Here is a 6,000-nt window from a genome sequence, read left to right as displayed (position 1 = left end):
TAATTTCACATTCAATTTTCACACATGAATATAACTTAGAATAGAAATTGTATTGCATGTCTAAAACAGAATCTAAACCTTTCTTTACTTCTCCCGAATCACTTACCAATTCTTTTATTGTATTTGCCTCTTGTCTGCTCTTCTATAAATTCGAAAAATATTTCGTACACCTGTCAGACTCGTTTGCCCATTTTTGTTGATAGCGGAACGTTTAAACGTCGAGATTCAACTTTTCATATTTCAAAATATATGTATAAAAAAGTTAAGACATTCTTAAGTCACCTCTACCGACCCCTATGTTTTCTTAAGATTATCAAATGTAAGCACGCTTCTAGTCAGGATCTAAAGTTTAAGACTGTGCTTAAGTCCTACATAAGTATGGTCTTAGACTTATAAGTACCCTTTATATTACGACCGTCTGGTCTAAAAAAAAAAATTTGATGTCAGTTTCAGAGTACTTCTGTGTACAATCAGAATATTTTTGAACAAAAAAAAAATTTAAATGACCAATGACAAGGTAAGTTAATTTTATAATTCCATTTTTATTGAAATTGCAGCTGTCGATGATATCAACAAAAGGTCCAGACATTAATTTAGCTTGAAGAAAAAAACTTTAAACCTTGATCATAAAAAGTAAGTACTTTGGATTTTATATAACACTGGTATATTACAAAACCTTTCTATCGATACATGTACCAACATGCACGGTTATGGTTATAGTGAGGAGGCGTTGCCTTATTTATATGGGAAATGTTTACTATGACGTGACACAAAAATATGAGTTTTCAAAATGCAGCAAAATGAAATTATTTTCTATTTTAAATTGCTGGAAAGCTCTAGCCTAAATAAAAGCTTACTCTTACATGTAGTTTATCGTTTGTTAAAGCCCACTCAGCAAAATATAAACGATTCATTGATTACAATGCACTTGTCAATGTGACGTCATCTCGTAGAAGTTGACGCAGTTTGTACACAGTGAGAGGCTGACGAAGTCACATTTTGTACAATGAAGAATGTCTTGTTATCAAATTAAATTTTATTTGCAGTAAAATTAAAGGCCGTTATCTTGGACGCGATGGCAAATTTACGATTTTATTTAAATACTATCCGTATATTCTCCAGTCAAGCGATGCGGGACGAGGGGGTCCACCTCGTGTATTTGTATGCAAATTCATAGAAAAAGTAAAAGAAGGGTCCTAATAAATCGATTTATTGCAAGGGCATACCCTCAGTGAATCCTGCCAAGTTTTTACTCATAAACTTAAGAAGCATTAAGATATTTATTTGAAAAGTGTTGCGTAATTTTATAAATTAATTATACCAATATTTAATGTAGTTGACCAGCAAAATATCCAACCTGCCGCCTAACAAATGTATTTTAGCAATTAAATAGTAAAATTTATATAGGTACCAAGCACTTTTCACATAGTACATATACCGCTGAAAAGAATTCTAAATTAAAGCTATATGAGCTGTATGTTTGACATCGAAAAATTTTGTTGCAAATTTGTAATCAACTATTTCAATGACAGAAAAATAGAACATTTATAAACTTCTGTTGTTCATATTTGCAATGGAAGAATTTTTCATAAGCTTTGATTGAGGCAAAAATGAATTATTGTGCTTTCTTATATAATGCTGTATATTTGACTATACAGAAATATTTCTTCTGACACAATTTGAAACTTTATTTTGGTCCTATTGATCACAAGGCTTTAAATTACATACAAATTAATCATAAAAACACATTTTACCAGCAAAATAAAATTCCCAAAAATGCAGCTCATATTGCTTTAAAGAAAGATTTTTAACTTAGTAATATGCTCTTGCATTATTGAAATTTTTAGATGACCTCAACACTCCAAGTATATTTGCTAAACTCACTCCAAAATCACGTGACAAGTCTAAATAAAAAATTAAGAGGCAGTCCACCGAAAAACCAGGCAATGGGTGGCACATCGCATGTAATGGATTTTAATCATTTTTTGCATGTAGACTTATTAAAGCAAGTGTTTACACATGACAACACCAAAAATATTTTTAGTGCTCCTCTACTCCTATTTTTGGTAAATGCTTAATTTTAAGTGCAAAAAGGTCAACATGAGGGAAAAAAAATTACTACGTTTTTATTTTGTTTTATATGTCACAAATACCCAAAAGCTGGATGTGTCGATGAATATTATTTATAGCATAGGCTCTTATCTTTTATTTTATTAAGGAATAAGACTCCAATTTATGTTTCTTTAGAAAAAATTATATGGTCCAAATTTGAGTTGAGCAAGTAAGTTTTTAAATTCATTATCCAATTTCATTACGTTATAAAACCCAACACATTACAATGACAGTTTTTTTTTCACATGTTACTATGAATACAAAGTACAAATTTTTGAGTCACTCAATAAAATCAGTGGGCACCGGTCTATTGAAATAAAGAAAAGGACTCAAATTTACCTCTTTTTTTATTTTCCCAAACAAAACTGATCCCGACTGGAATTATATAAAGAAGAAAATACTATAATTGTAATGTTAAATTTGGCTCTTTTGTTGTAATATGATTAAAAAAATTACTTGATTGATTTTTTTTTTTACATGTAATATAGATGTCAGGTGACTTTAGTTTGATAAATTTATCAATTTTGCATTATTTTCAATGAGGATCGGTTTTAACTTAAATTTAGAAATATTTCCTAAATTTGGCTCTTCAGTTTAATCTATCTGAAAAATATGCTTGTCTTCTATTTCTTTTCAGTCAGTTTACTGTTTTTAAATGAGTGCAACCATAGCTTTAAATGTATAAGATTACATGTAAAACATCTGTTTGATTTCTTGATACTCGGTATTTAAAAATAAGTATTAAATTGTACATGCATGCATTAGGCCTATGCAACAGCAGAGAGCAGGCAGCGTTCTAGCTTCATTATTTTTCTTATTTCCAAGTAAAATTTCTTTTTTTCATTTTCTCAGGAATTAAAGAGTTAAATTCTATCAGTGGCAAAATTAAACTTGCCTAAATACAGACAATATTTTTCTTGCAATTTCGACTTTATCGAAGTTTTTTTTTACCTGTCATCTGTAAAGCCTTTTCCCCTATATTTTCCTTTTTACAGAATTAAATTTTATATAAATAAGAAAATAAGTTATTTCATATATAGTATCATTTTTTAAGCGCTGATAAATCGCAAGAAAAAACAGGGCGGGGGGGGGGGGGGGTCATGACATCATTATTCTTAAGAATTGGTTTCATGAACGTGAAAACATTTTAGAATTGGTCAACATAGTCTTGTGTTTAAACTCCATATTAAATGTCAGTGTGTGATTGTTTCAATCGCCAAATAAAAAAAAATAAATAATATTAAAAAAATGAAATGTTTCACTAAACCACCTTCCGTTTTATTTCCAAATTATAGTGGGGAGTTCAGCAGTAATTTAACTAAATAAATCTATATATTTATCTATGCAGGCAAATCAAAATAAACTAGAGGTACTGTGAGCAATGAGTTCACTAAATGATACCCCCCCCCCGCATCCCATATGGTTATAATAGCAAAGTCCATGTTTTGCTGTGGCCGGGAAGCCCAAAATATGTGTCGGATCAAAAAGTAAAATAGAAGGTGCACAATGGCAATATGTAATAAAAATAATGCGAAAGTTTCATTAATTTTCACTCAGTGGTATAATGGGAGTTGCGGATAAGAGATGGGTACCCGAAAGCGTAACAGACGGACGGACGGACGGACAGCTAGACGGACGGACGGACGGACATACCAACTACAATATACCCTCCCATTTTTCAAGCGGGGGGTATAAATATTATTTAACATTTAGACTAATGACTAATGCACTCTGAAGAGTAATTAAACAGAAAAAGATAAATCATTTTTTAAAAATATTTTTCTTTAATACACTTTACGCAAAGAATTTACGAACTCCTCTGGAAAACTTGAAACTATTTCATTGTGACGCATTATTAGTCAGATATATGACGTCACTGATACATCAATGAAAACGTGAATTCAACCTGAATAATAGAGCCAATTTTAATCTTAATATTACGTTTGGAGGCAAAAATGAATTATATTTTGAAAATAAATTAGTTATTTTTTGTTTAATAATTTTCTTTAGTGTATCGATTCTTAATATTTCACTAGGATTTCGATAAGATTTACCGATGCCACGGGAGATAACTCTTGCATCGCAAAATTTCATAAAAAACGTCTATATATTTTGCCAGAAAACTACTATCAAAAGTGTTTCTCCCACCGATTTTGTTTTTTAAACAAAAAAGTGAAATATTTCTAGATTTAGTTACATTTGTAAGTGTGAAGTATAGTCCTATTAAAAATGTATTAGAAATTACACTTCTTTGTTTCTGACCTACATTCAATGGTTTATCCCGGGGAATTCAAAAACACAAGGATATTTTACTAAATAAGCAATTTTCAAACAAATCTTCAATTACATTATTCCTTTTGGACTACATTGATATTGTTTTTAATAAAATATCAAATATTCCTCACATTCGATGTGCCGCCTATTAATACAATACTGCCTGGTTTTTTGGTGGACTGCCTCTTAAATATCCTCGACGTGTAGATTTGAATCACATCACATTTTTCAGTAAAGTCCTAACGACAATCACCCATCCTTTTAAAGTATGCATTTTTTTTTTTAAAATCGCCGATATTTCCATTTGTCACCTTAACTGTCCTGCGTTTTGACTTTAACCTAGCTTGGTTGACTAGCATTTAACTATCCTCAACCCTCGCCATAAGCTGCCATAAAGGGGTATCAGTGTTTCACAAAGAGAGATCAGGTAAGTTTAATGCTTTACTTGTTTCTCTTTTCAATGAAAAAACACAAAACAATTATATCGTTTTGATTGCTAAAAATCAATAATGAGAAATTGTTATAATATTCTATTTATAAATTTCCCAAAATAATTGAAGAAAAAGATAAGATACCGTTGTATGTTGTAATTGTAGTAAGCTTTTATTTTATTTAATTTCAGGTGAAGACTTCAAGCATAGTTCGATCTGTACAGCATTTTCAAAGTACTTTTAACCTCCACCTGCACCAAAGAAGACGGAAGGATAAGATTCGAGAAAGTACAAGTATCAAGTTGACCAGATGAAAATCGTTTACAGCATTTCCCGCTTCCAGGACAAAGGGTGTCATCATTGCATGCTCTCCATGTTGAGTGGGAAGGAGGAATCATAAGGAAATTATTACATCTACCGGGTTTTTGATATTCATTTGGTATTTGACATCTCATTCCATAGTTCCAATTCCAGCAACATTTTTGTGACCCGTGACAATCCTCGTCAACAGAGCAATGAGGTCCCATTTGTAGAAAATCTGTTTCACCAGCCCAGGGACAAGTCCCATACTTAACCTCTACAAGATAAAAGAAATCATAATTGAAACATCTTTTAAGATTAATTAATCAAAATAAGAGTTATCGTTTATCACAATATTTATCAATTAAGGAATGAAGCCAAAATAAATTTTAATACGAGATTCTGATTAGAGAGAGAAAGAAGATGAAGTTAAGGAGAAAAAAAAAACTTCATTGCAGAAAAGTTCAATGGCTAGTCGAAAAGAATAAACTGCCCAAAGTTATGTAAGATCGTATAACATAGATTATAATAAGCTTTATTCCTTATAATTTGATATCAGTGTAGGCATTTAACAATTTTCCCTACAGAAATGGCTTCAAATTAAGCATATTTTCAAAGATAACGTCTGGCAGAGAAATAATTTTTTACGTGACTCATTGTCACGTAGGCAACTTATCGTATATCCGTTTTTTATACCCCCGCTTGAAAAGCGTTTTTTTTAATTCCGTCCGGGGTCCGTCTGTTACGCTTTGGGGTACCCATCTCTTATCCGCAACTCCTCTTATACCACTGAGTGAAATTTAATGAAACTTTCAGAGAATCTTTATTACATATTGCCATTGTGCACCTCCTATTTTACTTTTTGATCTGACATATATTTTGG

Source organism: Saccostrea cucullata, unplaced genomic scaffold, assembly GCF_032062105.1.
Source record: "Saccostrea cucullata isolate Sc308-1 unplaced genomic scaffold, CSIRO_AGI_Scuc_v1 ctg897, whole genome shotgun sequence".
NCBI classification, from domain to species: domain Eukaryota; kingdom Metazoa; phylum Mollusca; class Bivalvia; order Ostreida; family Ostreidae; genus Saccostrea; species Saccostrea cuccullata.
The sequence above is the reverse complement of the archived record's forward strand: the minus strand, read 5'-3'. Positions refer to the sequence as shown.